Source organism: Fukomys damarensis, unplaced genomic scaffold (genome assembly GCF_012274545.1).
Source record: "Fukomys damarensis isolate Sample0158 unplaced genomic scaffold, DMR_v1.0_HiC HiC_scaffold_24, whole genome shotgun sequence".
NCBI lineage: Eukaryota > Metazoa > Chordata > Mammalia > Rodentia > Bathyergidae > Fukomys > Fukomys damarensis.
Window position 1 is genome coordinate 47,146,601 of NW_022900936.1, and position 15,750 is coordinate 47,162,350.

At 35.4% G+C, this 15,750-nt stretch overlaps 1 long non-coding RNA gene across 1 annotated transcript in view; it reads left to right on the forward strand.

Annotated features, from left to right (window-relative positions):
* The first annotated feature begins 264 nt into the window (after window positions 1-264).
* The window catches only part of LOC117283271, a 21,385-nt gene continuing 5,899 nt past the window's right edge, over window positions 265-15,750 (forward strand). Inside the window, exon 1 of the long non-coding RNA XR_004514262.1 lies at window positions 265-404. This is a non-coding gene — a long non-coding RNA (uncharacterized LOC117283271). The remainder of the gene's footprint in view (window positions 405-15,750) is intronic.

The window sequence follows — 15,750 nt, forward strand, 5'->3', positions numbered from 1 at the left end:
CTAAACATTGACTGAATCCTTTGAACTCTGAGCCAAAATAATTAAATTTCAGACATCAGGTATTATGTCTTAGTGGTTAGAAAGCTGACAAATACTTGTTCAATACTATTCTGTGTATTTTCATTGAAGAATGTGATCTGTTTGTGTTTAAGGTAAATATTGATAAAAAAGGATTTATTATTCTTATTTTAACTTAATTTTTGTTTGCCTTGTATTTCTTTTGTTCTTTTTTGTTTCTTTCTGTTTTATAATTTATTAAGACTTTTTTAAAAAGTTACTTGTCTAGTGCACGTGGTGGTACAAAGTTGTAATCCTGTGCGACATAGGAGGCTGAAGCAGAGAATTGATTTTGAGGCCAAATTGAGCAACTTAGTGAGCAAGAGCCCATCTCAAAGGGACAAAAAGTAAGTGAATAGTTTTTGACACTTTTCTCTTTTCTTTTGTGTAAATTTTATAGTATTTTCTTGGTAGTTACAACTAGTCTTCTATAATGTGTTTTATTATTATGCTAGCATATGTAAAGCTTTAAGAATTTAACTTCATTTGTATAAAACTATACAATTTTATATCCTTTTCCTCTAATGCTTATTGATGTCATGATTTACATTTATTTATAGTATGTATCCATTGACATAATTTTGTTATTTTTAATATTGTAGCTTTTATATTAGAATTAAACATGACCTACCTGCTATCATTATACTAATAGAGTACTCTGTTTTTGTATATGTGTTAATCTTTATGAATATGCTTTATATCTTTATGTTCTCATGCTGCTATTTAACATTATTTTATTTTAACCTGAATAACTCTTCAGCATTTCTTGGAAAGCAGACCTAGTTAGGATATGAATACTCTCATCTTTATTTACCTGAAAGTCTTTTTCTCTCCTTTACTTTTGTGTTTGTTTTGTAGTAGTGGGGACGGAACCAGGGAGTTTGCACTGAGCTACATCTCCAGATGGTTTTTAAATTTTTTTATTTTTACATTTTGAGACTGGATCTTGCTGAGTTACTAAATTGTTCAGGTAGGGCTCAATCTTGTGCTGAGACAGCTATATTTGAAGCCAGGTCAACAGACAGTGTCAGAGTAATCACTGGTACTAGAAGTGCTACTTAACTCCTTCCAGGGAGTAGCTGAGTTCTGAACTCCATCACCTGTTCGCTCTGTGCTGAGGTTTAGGTGGGAATTGTATTGGGTACTGAAGCTCCCACTCAGAACCACCTCTTTGTTTTCTGTAGTCCTCAGGAGACTGATGAATGGCAGGCTTGTTTGTCCTTCATGGCAGGCGCTCTTATGAGCTGGAAAAGTTTGACACTACTTACGCCTTTTCAGGGCTAATACTCTTTTCTTATAAGGACACCAGTCATATTGGGTTATAGCACACCCTAAGTACTTCCTTTTATTTTAATCACCTCTAAATATGCTCTCTCTAAATACAGTCATATTGATAGGTACTGGGTTTACAATTTAAACATATGAATTTTCAGGGAACACAGCCCATTTTACTATTCTTTTTTCTTTGTCAGAGAATTGAATTTACACACAAGTGACTTCTTAAAAAATTTATATTCTATTTTTTCTGTTACTTTCCTGGCTTTTGGGGGAGCAGGGGTAGTATTTTGTGTCTCTACTCACTCTTCTTATCCTCTGCTTTTATCTACTCACAATTTTTAAAGATAATTTCATTCAACCACCTCCTCGGACTTCAGTCTCCACGAATGCTTTAGACATCTAAACTTAAAATGGACAAAACACAACCCTTGATTTCTTTCACTTCAAAATAAAATCCCTCTCTACCTTAGCAAATGGCACACTGGTTCTGGCATTACTCTGAACCAAAACTTTGGTGTCATCCCTTGCACTGTTTGTTTCCTCATGTCCCATGTGCAATGTCCTATTGGTTTTACCTTGAAATATAAATTCCAGTATCTGAGTTTCATTTCTCACTACTCAATTGTTATATCCTACTTCTAGCCCACATTATCTGTTTCACAGAAACTATAGCCATTTCTTCCTAGCTAGTCTCCATGTTCTTTATTTGTACTTTAAATTTCTACATGTGCTTTAAAATGATCTGTTAAGATCATATACCTAAATTGTGATTATGGAGTATAAATATGTGTAAAAAGCATTGATCTTTACACTCAATTTTCCCTTTCTTTAATGTAAAATGTTAATTTAGTTTCAAAAGATGCGTACAGACATAGTTCAGTTACTTTTTTTTTTTCTCAGCTCAGAGGTCTTCAATGGTTGATCATTGCACTTCCAATGTACCATAAGTTGTATATGTGTACTCTTGCCTTTTAACTTCATTTATTCCTCTTTGTCACTTATACCAAGTCATGCACATTACCTTCCTGGCATTGCTTATAGTACGCTCTGTGATTGTTCCCCCTAAAATGTTGCGTTTTGGAAACGTGAACTCAAGTGTAGCAATGTGAGAGGTAGTAGGACCTTTAAATGGTAGAGCAGAGAGTGAGGTCCTTAGGTCATTTTAATGTAGGTAGTACAACCGGGGCTATGGGATTAGCCCTCTCCACTCACACGAAATTAGGCCATGTATGAGGGCCAATGCCCTTGACCTTTGTCCAAAGAGCTACCACCAGGAGGCAGAAATAAGCAATAAAAAAAAAAATCCTGAAAAATTCCAAAGTCCCAAACCAAAGTTCATGTATGCCAGACATGCCGGCATGACCTACAGTGACCTTTCTTCACTCAGAGCTCATTGAAGGCTCAGACATATGCACTGCATTTCATACATCCAATTATTACAGAGTGAGTTATGGGAAAGGACATGCGCAGTTGATACAAGTGACATGACTCAACACCGTCAATCACATTGTCAGTCATGCTGTTAAAGTCCCAATGGGAGATGCCCTAGATCTGGTGCAACATTTTAAATTCTTAGGCCCAAAATGTGTAGTGCTCATGCCATTTTCACTTCTGCTGAGAGCAGCCTGCTCACTCTGAGCATACGGTTGCTGCTTTGCTCCTGCCATCTTCTTTTCTGCAGGTACAAGCGCACTCACTGTGAGACTAACTTTATTCTCTACATTTCAGCAAACTTTGCTGCTTTTTATTTACTATCATGTGTCAATTCTTTGTTGTGCACGAGAACCTAGAGACCTGCCCTAGCACCACATCACCCACATAAACAATAGGAATAATTTCTCTGGAAAGGGATTAAGGTAGCTCTCAAAGGACTTCTGAGCTCTCCTGAAAGTGAGTTGTTATAAATTGAATCTAACTTCTGAATCACTCTTGCTTGCTGCACTTCCTCTTACATGCAGTCTCACTAGTTCATCCACCGTGGGGGCACAGAGGCAAGAAAGGCCCTTTCCAGAGCCTACACCCATTTTCATTCTCAATTTTCATCCAAAACTGTGCAAAATAAACATCTTTTCTTTATAAAATTAGCCTGCTTTGTATATTTAGTTACAGTAATGGAAAGTAGGCTAAGATAAAAAATGTGTAATGAGGAATAGGACCGTTATTAGATGTGGTTCAGGTGTAAAACACTTTTCATGGGTGCAAGGTCCTGTATATTCAATCCCACACCAATATACAGAGAGAGATGGGGGTGATGGAGACTAGGACACTGTTATCAAAGTTTTATGAGTGCTTTTGGTGAAAACCCAGAAGAAATGGGGATTGGGGAACTACTTTTCAGTGGAAATTAGTATTCTATTGCAAATAGGAAAAAAAATGTTATTCTTGCTGTGAAGTAGCCAAGAACTTGGCTGTACTGTATCTTTCGCCTAGACTCTTGTAGAAAACAAAGTTTAAGATGAATGACCTAGGGCATTTGGTGGAAGAAATTCTGAAATAACAAACATTCAAGCTGTGGATTGGGTATTATTGGTCCATTTTTTATTCAGATTTACAGTGAGACTCAGGAAGAAAAGAAAACAGAGTAGAATGATTCAGATAATTCATATCCTGGCAATGAAAAGGCCATGAAAAAGCACCTAAGGTGTGACTAATGAGGGTGTAGCTGAACAAGTACTTGGAAAAGACACAGGAAATATCAAGTACAGGAAAGATAATTGTCAGAACAATTGGAAAAAAGTCTTAAAAGCATCTTGGAGAAATTTTAAGCTGCCTCTCCCATCATCAGCTTGGAGACAAACCAGGGCAATATTGTTGCACGTAACTCTAAGGGGATCTTCCGCTGTCAGCTGTCTGCAGGCTCAGTGCCCAGCATGGCATCAGGGTCCATTTCCCTGAGTTCAGTAGACAAAGTACTCAACAGCTACATGTGGCTCAAGCAGACACAAAGCATTGCCTATGCCTGTGTCAGACCTTCATAGCATTGTACACAATGCTGGGTTTGCAGCTATGCAGAAGGAGTTATGAGGCAAAAGCAGCTTCCACTAAGATTTCAGAGAAAATCATGAGAAAACTTACAGAAGTTTACTGCAAAGTTGGAGCCCCTATAGAGAAAACTCAGTGAGGTGATGCCTAGTAAGTTTAAGTAACCAGAAATGTGCCTGCCCTGTTCAGGAAAGCTACCAATGCTAGTACATAGCCCAAGAAAGCAGCCTTGTGGGCTGTAACCAGCAGAGTTGTAGGAGTGGGTTGATTGAGATGTTGAGGCCGACCCCTCATTGCAGTGTAAAAGAAATCCTGGACTTGAAGCTTTAGGACTTCCTGTTTGCCCGGCTGGTTTTCAGTTTTACTTTGGGCTGATTTCCACTTGTGTATTTTTTCCTTTAGGAATAGTAAAGTCTTCCACGTATCTGTTTCACTATTGTACCTTTGAAATTATGTAGCTTTATTTTTTAAACAGACACTTATAGTTGAGTGTCTGTCTTGAATTCCAGAGGGAATTTTGAATGTAGATTTTTGAATGATTCTGGGACAGTTAGAAATGGAAGGAATAGGGGCCGGGGATTTAGCTCAGCAGTTCAGTGGCCTGCCTTGCAAGTGTAAGGACCCGAGTTCAATCCCCAGTACCAAAAAAAAAAAAAAAAAAAAAAAAGGAAGGAATAAATGCAGCTAAAAGTATCCTTACTTTAAGTAAATAAGTATATCCCCAAACATGACCTGTAATACATTTTTGACAATTTTAGCCTGATTTTATTATACTGTGAAAAGCCTCCTTATGCATAAAATGACACTCTAAAGGTTTTTATTAAACAAAAGAGAGTTTTATAATGTGAAGAGTCTCTAAATTTCAATACTTCAATAATTGGGAAAATTTTTAATTTGTTGGACTCTTTTTTATATGTAAATAGGCTTATTCTACAAATAATAACAATGAAATAATCACAATGTAATGAAATGAAATAATTATGAGAGAATGTATTGTAAAATGCAATACATTTTAAAAACTAGAAATTAACCTCCAAATAAAAATTTGTAGAAATATTTGTAGGCCTATAGTTTAAGCCACAATGACTGAAAAAGAGTAAAGTTATTTTAATTCTAAAATAAGAAAATCATGTTTGAAAGGAAATTTATAGAAACTCTTCCAACTGGAAATTGATTAGTATTCTGATTAATGTAATTGGTAAGTCCTTGCAATTAACATCAATTCTATAATCATTTTTATTTTTTCTTTAAGTTTTAATTTTGGTTCAATTGATTACTAAGACACTTAGCCTAGGCATCATTTTCTGAAAAATTTCTACTTTATTGAGAAATTAAAGGTGAGATGTTCACCTTTCTAGTTTCTATTTTAAAATCTTTTAAAATGTTAACTGGGACTTGTGGAAAAGTCACCAACAAGGTCTCAAATAGAAGTACCTGTTTATGTGTCCCATCTATCTCTACTCTGACTAGCTATATTATACTTTTTGTTTTTTTGGCTTAAATCGTAAGGACAAGACCACGTCTTTCTACTTCTGCAGATAATCACCTTCTATCTTTCTGAGAGTTTTTCCCCCGTAAGGCGCTGCCTCACACAATGCCAGAACAAGATCCTCAGATGTTCTGATTTGGATTTTTCTTGATTGCTCTCTTCTATTCTATTGCTGAAGGTGCTTATAAAACATGAGCATTGCTTTGCCACACTTTCTGGACTAGTGGTGCCGCTTCTGCCTGTCCAAAGGTCAGTCTTGGCTTCTGCTTTCATCTGTTGCCCACGTATTTGTGTTCCGGATGTCAGACTCAGAGCTGCCCTGTTGTTATCAACAAAGACTACCTATCTCCTGTCTTGACACTTGGCAAAGAGCAGAATTCCACTGCTGTCACTCACTTCCCCAATTCTCCTGTGTGGCTGACAGATTGTGACCCCACCAAAGATACCCCAGCCCTTTCCAATTCTGGAATTAAAGTCCTGCCTCCCTCTCATCAGTTCAGATTCCTGCTGTACAATCTATCCCAGAGTTGACTACTACTTTTGATGACTGACAGTGTGAATTATCTTTCATTTCAGAATATAATTGTACCTTCACCTACGTGGTTGTAGATTTGACACACGCCTCTGATAAGGCCATAAAAAATTAACTGAAGATTGGTAATGTCCCCAAAATGTAATTATTCAGTCTTTTGTGCAATCACTTTGTTACTTATATTAAAACCAGATAGGTAGATTTTGAAAGTTTTAAAGTTTGAGCTAAATGACTGCTCAGGCTAAATACAGTTAGTAAATCTTAACAACGAAACTCATTTAGTTAAAGGCTGAATAGCGAAGAAAGCAACATTTTATATTGTACTCAACATTCTTTATAATTCAACTACAGATAGTAACACATATTTACAGATTGTAGCTTTTTACTGGCATTTACAGCACACAAATTATAATTTAGTGGTCACATTGGATATGTCTTCAATAGCAACAAAACATAATTTGCAAATATCTGTAAGTAAAATATATAAGCATAAGAAAAAACAGGTCTGTCTGAATATGGTCACATTCATTTCATTTTCTATATAGGTAGCTACCTCTTATAAGAGATAGTGGTCTTGAATGTAAAGCAAATCTTACATTCAAGCGCTCACTGCTCTTTCATCATTAAATACTTCTTGAAAATTTGCAAAGTATCTGGATAAGGATATATAATAAGAATTACTGGGCTTAATTCTGTCCTTAGATGTTCACATTTACAATGACCTTAACTGTTTTGCTCAGAACATCTATTATATGTGTCATTCATATATAAACGAGGCTAAGTGGTGATACAGAGTATTAGCATATTGGTACCTTGAATTCAGATTCACCCTATGATCTTTTACAAGAAAGTGGAAAGAAACTGATATTCATTTAGGTACCACAAAAATAGTCTTTTATCCTAGTAAGAGAATTTTTCCCAGTAAACTTTAAAATTATAACATTCAAGTGTAAACACAGGAACTGTACAAAAACTAATGTATTCTAATGTCCTTTGTATCCTAAATAACATCATTGTGAGTCCTCACTAAAAGAAGAAAATGTAAAAATAAGATGGTTTTCTTTATTTCAGGAGAACAAAAACATAAAATATTAAGATCTGGGCAGTAAAAGTAAAAAATTTCAAGTCATAGGCCAGAGTGCCACATGGGCAGATACACAAAATGTCAGGAAGGCAGAGGTTTCAGAGCTACATTCTAGCAACTCCTGTGCCAGAATGGGAGTTTACAGTGCTCTGCAGACAGTGTTGGCCTGAGCACATTCATGTAGTGATCCTGGCTGGCTAATGCAGTTATCTCCAATCAGTGTAGGACCCCTGGGATGCTTAAAGCAGAGCAGTAACACAGCATGTAAGGCAATGTGAATAAGAGACATAACAGGGTGGTGAGATTTTCTGATTTGTCTGAAATGGCCTTAGCATAAGTATTTATGTTGTTTCTTTAGTACATTCTTTAGTCATTATACAGATCATTTCATAGGGTGGTGTACCCATATTTCAGCTGCTATGCATTAATGACTTACAGCTAACCATTTCAGCCTTCCCTATCCAACACACACACACACACACACACACACACACACACACACACACCATGCATATACGCAGAATTACCTTCAGACTTTAAGAAGTGGTCTTTCAGGAGCAATCCAGAGTTAATGGCCACAGAAATGAATGTAAAAGTCCCTCTCTCTACCTCAAGAAGGGGATCACTTTAGAGAGCACCATATGCTTTAGAGTCTCCTGTGGATCAGGCTACACCCAGACTTCACTGATGTCCCATCTTTGCTTTGTTCTTCTGCCTTTTGCTATTCCACTTCTTCAACCTTTTGTGGTGATATCTGAAGAGTACTCCCTGAATAAATCACATGTATGTGAATACTTGGCCCAGGTAGTCCCTTCTTCATGCTTTGATTTGCATAATGAATTTGTCTTAGGCATCAAATTCTAGTGCAGGCAACATGGACAGAAGTATGCAGAGTGGATGCAAGTAGGTTGGGAAAAATGAGATTGCAGGAGAGCATTGGGAATACAGACAGAAATAGGAAGAGACTGAGAGCCAGACCATGAATGACAAGCCAGGCCTCTGAGACATTTCACAGCTGTGCTACACAGAACAAGCATAAGGCTCTGTGTGAGTGTATAAGAGCTATTGTTCCAGTGGATTTAGGTTTATCTGTTAAAGTAAATTTATTTCATGTGCTCCTAAAAGGTATTTTATTTATATTGATATTAGCATTTCTTAGATAGTGAAGTCACTTCTTAGCTTTTGTTAATAAGATAAATTAGCAGTTTGATTATCCTCATTCTTTAGGTAGTCTGATATACTGGATCTGTGCAAATTTTCAGAGGTTATAGTCTATATCTGACCCTGGGTTCTACATTTGCAGGACTAGTTTTGCTCAGTTTGTCAATATGAAGCCATTAATTACAGAACTGACTTAGTGGAACTGTGGGAAGAATGGGTTTTATTGGAGGACCAAGAGGTGAAGAAGTATTAGAAGAGACCAGTTTGACATGTTTATTGGAAAGATAGTGAAATGAATTATAAAGTGTTGTAGTGTCTAAAGAACATATATGTATATATATATATATAATATACATATATATTATATATATATATGTGTGTGTGTGGCAAGAACTGAGGTATATCTCTACATGAATAATAAAAATTAGTTAACATATGCCCCACACTGGGTAAAATTTTCAATTTTCACAAGAACCCTTTATTTTATAGATATAGTGAAGGTACAGAAGGGATGTATAATGGACTCAATATGGTTACTAGGGGTGGATTTCAATTCCAGGTGTCTCCTTGTAGAGCTCATACTCATTGGAGAATAGGGCACTGCCTCCTTTAAGTGTAGGAATGAAGAAATAATCCCATAGAGAGGGGGTGATGGGGAGGAAAGGGAGACTATAGCAAGAAGATCACAGTCATACGAAATAAGGAGAAGGTTGGGACCAGTACACTGGAGGAAGAGGCCCACCCTAAGAACAAGAACAAACAATTTGACTACATGAAGGGACCTTGTTGGCCTTTCTGACAGTTTCCCTCTGATTTTACCTTCATATTTTCTTCAATGTAATCATAGATAGTAGGGAGTGGAGAGAAACTTCATTGGACGTTTACGAAGAGAAGTGTGAAGTATATACATGAAGTAGTCACCTCATTGCTTTCATTTGCAATCACAGACCTTGAAAAAGATATCACATAACCAGACACATCCTAAATTTAGAGTGTTGGTTACCTCTCACTATAGAGCTTGGTGGGCTCCATTCATGTATGCTATATTACTTTCTTAATTAGTGATCCAAGAATTTTATTGTTTATGGTGCTTGAACTCCTTTACACAGCTGACTTTCATGAAAATAGAGGAGCCCATTCCCTAAGAATTCTATTAAGGACATATGGGAATTCAAACAAGATCTTAAGGTGGCCAACAGGTAAATTGAAGCTTTTCATGTGCCTTGTTAAAACAAAATACCACAATTGAAAAAGAATGAACCTTTAAAATCAATTGTCTGAGGCATCACCTCAGGACGTTTTATTTCCATACAGATTAAGCATGTCTTTTCATTTTCTTGGAAATGAATCTGCTTGTAAAAGTGTTTTATATATAGTTTAAGAGTTACTTGTATGGTGCCACTGGAAAATGTGTGCTGCTTTGTAAGCCTTCTCTGAATATTTCCTTTTTGCTCTGTGTCAGAGCATGTCTTTGGCATGTAGTCAATTAGTGCCTGAGATGTTCAAATACATACACATTATGAATTTGTCTAAAATTTGACAAATCATGCAGTTCTCCCTTCTGTTACTCATATTTTAAGTTGTAACTAAACATCCTTGACCTAAGCTCTTTTACAAATTATTCTGAATGCCAAGATATTTTTGATGCTATTTCTAAGCCCCCCCAATAATTATTTTGAAAAGGAAATGAAACATACTAAAGGTTTGGCTCACTTGTCTAAATGATCAACCATATTTAACACTAGTGTCAAATTTTCTTAAAGATGTGAAAACTATTTGACTTTTTCATCTAAAAATAATTTTCAGCAAAACTGGTTAATCACCATATGCTTGTGAACCTAGCCATAGAAATAACGTCATCTGCAGTCTCATCTCCTTTCTTTTTCTACCACCAGTAATATACTCTCCTTATTTTTCAGGGGCCAATCATGACTGTTAATTTCCTTCCCTTTTACCTTTTATTAATTTTATGTCAGTGAGTTTTCTATGTCTGATTACCCTCTTTCACCCAATGGTTCTATTTTTCTGACTTGGTTTTATATTTTTACATCTCTTTACTGACTTATTGCAATGTACACATAGGCGATAATGGAGCAAAATGTTTAAAGGTAATTTTTGTCCAACTATAAAATTAACTGGTGTCAGTGAAAGATATTCATGCAAAAACACCATATTTGAAGGTACAAGAGGTTTCTTACATACATTATGGGAATGGACAAAGTGTGTTTATGGTAACTACCATGGCTTTTGTTGTATTTATCTCTTATTTCCTGGTGCTTTTCTCTCAAATTTTCCATTCTAAATTGCTTGATCCTGCCTTAGCTTTCCTGCTTTGCTCCAAATCACCCTACATACCACTCTCTAAGAGTTCCACAATTTTTTAGACTGGTTTACTTTTTTTCCCCATTGAGTTTATTGGTATTTAGGTATACAGTACAGTTACATTCATCATTGGGAATTCCACATTTTTTTTAAATTTTATTGAGTTTATTGGTACATTTTAGGGATACAGTACAGTTACATTAAAGTACATCTTTTTCCTTCCTCATTTTGATTTGAGATCTTCAGAAGTCACAGGCAAGGTGTTTCAAACATCTTTCTGTGGATCACTTTTCACAATCTTAGAACCTTAGAGAATTCAGAGGTAATAATATGTCACCAGGAAGAAGGGAGGAAAAAAAACCAGATTCCATCCATCATCACCAAATGAAGAGCATTAAGAAGTGCTGATGAGATTTTACACATTCTAGACTTTGTGTCAACTGTTTCACAGATGACAACATTGTGGCTTACAGAGAAGCTTCTCTGATAATTGAGCTTAAAATTGTTAAATTATATTTGCTACATTTGGATCTTATTGGTTCTTATAAAAATTTCTGTAGTCAAAAATCTCTACTTTATACATTTTGCTTTCCATATTTTATACTTGTTGAAGAATTTGCTTTTCTGATAAAAAATAAATTGTAAATTTTGATATGGTAAGGTAACTGCAAATTCCTAGGCCAGAAGGTCATTTCTCTGGGCTTTTTTGCGGGGAGGGGTTGAGACAGATTCTCACTATGTAGTTGAGAATAACCTGGAACTCACTATGCAGACCAGGCTGGTCTCGAACTCACAGCGACCCTCCTGCCTCAGCCTTCCAAGTGCTGGGATTACAAGCATGCGCCACTATGCCCGGCTTTCTCTGGGCTTTTTATAGGTGGTTTGTGTATAGGTTTGTAAATCTGATAGTCTTCATTGCATTGGTTGTTATTACCTTCTCATGTATATTTTCAAGGAAGAAGGTCCATTTTTTGGGCCAGTAGTTTCCAAATGATTATTTCTTATATTTTTGTGATATCATATTTTTTATTATTTTCTGAGAGAGTTTCAAATGTTCTATTATGTGACCTTCCCTAACTCTGATTACACTGTCTCTAATCCATGCAGTGTGGCTTGCTAAAAACTGATAAACATTTATTTTGGAGATGGCACTCTCACGTTTTGGCAGCTTGGAACATTACAGTTTGCCGTCTGGATCTCTGGAAGCATACAAATTCCTGTGGGGAGTACAGGGAATGCAAAAAACTTGTCTTTGATATATAGCACTGGATTTGTACAGTTCCCTTAATGTTTCCTACCAGCATGTGTGGTGATGTTGGTTGGGGAAGACTCAGGAAAAGAAACATTATTCTGATGCAGTTAGACTTTTCCGTCCCAGTTCAGCTTGGTTCAGTAGGCCTATGCTGAATTCCTCTTTTGCAGCAGAACAATTCCTTCTCACTGAATAGAAGATCATTCTTTGCTTGTGGTTATTCCTTATGTGAATGCTACAATTTTTTTTTTTTTGCTTGCTAGGGCATTTTAGCAAAGGCCATTGTTCTAGAAAAAAATAATGCAAGCCTTTTATAACATACTTTGATAATTAAAATAAGCACAAGGACTATGTTTACAAACCTATTCCATTTATTATAGTTTACTACTTTAATACATTACAGTTCTCAAAGATTATTTCTATATTGACTACTGTGCTGGAGCATACAGTTTATTCTGCTACTTAAAGAAGAGTTTTCATTAGGGGTTAGTTACTTACAAAGCATATTTTCGGTAGCACTAACACATTTTCTTTATTTTTTAATTTCAATCATTGTTGTGCTTGGTTTAAAACTGGTACATTGTCATATTAGTAATTCTTACAGATATAAGGCCAAGCAAACTTACCCTTTTCAGTTCAAGAGATTGCTATAGGATAAAACTAAATATGAGTTAAAGAAACAATATGAGTAAATCAGAACCAACATTTATAGGGAAGAAATAATATTTTTATCGAATGGCCTATCACTACAGCAACTTTCAGAATGCCATTCTAATGAAAATGGACAAAATACCAAACTCAGATTGAAGGACTAAATACTTGTAATTCATAAAGTTTTTCAACATTATAAAACTATTATTATTTATGTACTAAGCTTTGTCTATATGACCACAAAATAGAAAACTGGATAATTATGTAATGAAATGGACTAATTTAAGCAGTTGAGCTAATCTTTATTATTTCTACTCTACATATATATTCTTATAAAATTAGAATTATCAGTTATATGCCACAATTAATGATAAATATGAATAAGATATTTGGTTTTATATTATTATTATGTCTACCCAGATCTAATGACAAAAGATGAGCTTTTCTGGCCATTCAATTATGCTATTATAATAAAAGTACTCATAGTAGTCCTCTGTGAGGGAGAGAGGTTAACGGATGAACAGAAACCCTTACATAAAAGCATTGGGTAGCTCATGTCCTATTTTATTTATTGGACATATTAATTTCAAAATTATTTGACAGTAAAATGGACCATTCTAAAAAAGGTCTGGAAAATTTAAGTGAAGCTTATAAAACCCCTAGGCAAAAAGTTTCACTGTAAAGCCTGATTCTGGCTTTACATATTTGTTTCATTCATTAAGCTTGTGTACTTGTCGGTCCATGAATGCAAGAGTTTGTGTCTCATCTTATCACAGGGTATAACCCAATACTTATTCACTAATATCCAGGAACACCTTCAGTCTCCACAGTTCAGGGCTTAGGGCCAAGCATTTGTTTTCCAAATGGTGGCAAAAATTCTCTTCCTTTCTTTCTACTCCTTCTTCTTATTTCAAGGGTACAATCTTTGCTTACCTCTACCCATTTGTTCTTGGGACCCACAAGTTGCTTTTTTTCATTAAGTTGATTGGTACATTTTAGGTATACAATATGATGACATTTATCATTAGGAATTTGTACCTTTACATGATACATCTTGGTTTTTTTTCCTCATTCCTCTGCCCTCTCTTCAACCCCTCCACCCCTCCTTCTTTACAAAGACTTTATTTCTGTTTTTTCTTTTCTCATATTTTTTCTTTCCCTTCTTTCTCCTGCCCCTCCCATTTCCCCTTCCCCTTCTCTTGGATCTTTCCTTCCTATCTCACACTATGTATTATACATTTTGGTCCTCAATTACATTTTCAGTTTCTCACACCAGAGAAAGAAACTATTTCGTATTTACACTTATATGTCCTATTTATTTCACTTAAGAGCATGGCCTAGTTTCCAAAACCCTATTTAGTCCATATTTTCACAATAAATAGTACAAATGCATGTCTCTCAATTACTTTTTTATTAGCCTTTTGCTTTATTATACCTATAATTCATGCTAGGGAAACAAAGGGGAAGCTGGGCAGGAAAAACAAGTCCAGAGATTTATTTTTATTTTTATTTTATTTTAAATTGAGTTTATTGGTACATTTTAGGGACACAATACAGTTACATTCATGACTGGGATCCTGTACCTTTACATGACAGATCTTGATTCTCATTTTTTCCCCTTGTCCCTGCCCTCCCTTCACCCGCTCCTACCCTCCCCATTTACAAACACTTTATTTCCATCTTTTCATTTTCTCACATTTTTTTCTTTCCCTGTTACCCTTCCCCTACCCATCCCACCTTCCCTACACCTTTAGCCCTTTTCTTCCTATTTCACAATGTCACTTATCTCATTAGGATCTTATGTACTATTACAGTTTATACACATTTTTTAAAGTCCATAAGTAAACATAGAAGGTTAGTATAACTACCAGTGGGTGTATAGATGATCTTTGAAGGTAACCTACCATTTCAAATTATTCTACTAATTAACAAGCCAGAAAAGAGAAGAGAATGTGGCAAAATTCTATAAACATGGTTTATAGAATCAACATTCTAAACACATGGTTTATAGTTTTTGCTATCCATTATCTATAAGAAATATTTTTTAAAAGGGCACTTACCTACAAGCTAAACGAAAAATTTGTAATCTATATCCTGTGGAAAAAATTCTAGACAAAACAGCTAAAATTGATACTGCTATTTATGTAGGAGAAAAGAGAAAAACAGACTTCAGACATACCTGGCTTACAATAGTACAGACCAAACATGAAGTATGGTTTAAATTTTTGTTCATTTATGTTTGTGTGTTAGAACATTCACTGGATCCATATCTATTGAATATCAATTATATGCCAGGAATTCCATTAAATCTTGAGGACATGAATTTACCTGACCTCAATGAGCTTAGTTTCTGCAAAAAAAAAAAGCAAAGCAAATAATGCATATTGAATAAGAGTATAAAGAAAAGAAATACAGAAAATAGGTGAAAAGAATGAATTTAGTGGTGTGATCAGATAAGTCATCTCCTAAGAGTACATTTAAATGATGCTGAATAATCCAAAGATATCTTTTAATTGAAGAAATAAAATTCTAAAAATTCTTTGTTTACAAATACTATTTAAAGTATAATGAATAAATATAGTCTTTCATCTCATCAAGTTTTGAATATTTCAATAATAATGCAAAAGAACAAAAATAGTATATTTATAAATCAGAGAGTTATGGCATGGTGTCAACCTGTACTTGCATGTTCTCTCAAGACAAATGCTATCAGAATGTTAGATTTGGATGAAGACCAAGGTTTATATTGAAGAAGCCATCAGTGTGGAAGCTTTAGAGAGACATTCTTATAATCTGATGTTTGTAGATATAGTTGGATAAACAAGATATGCACAAGTTAAGCTGGGGATTTGCCTCAGTGGTTCCACTGCCTACCTCGCAAATGCAAGGGCCTAAGTTCAATCCCCGGTACCAAAAACACACACACACACACACACACACAC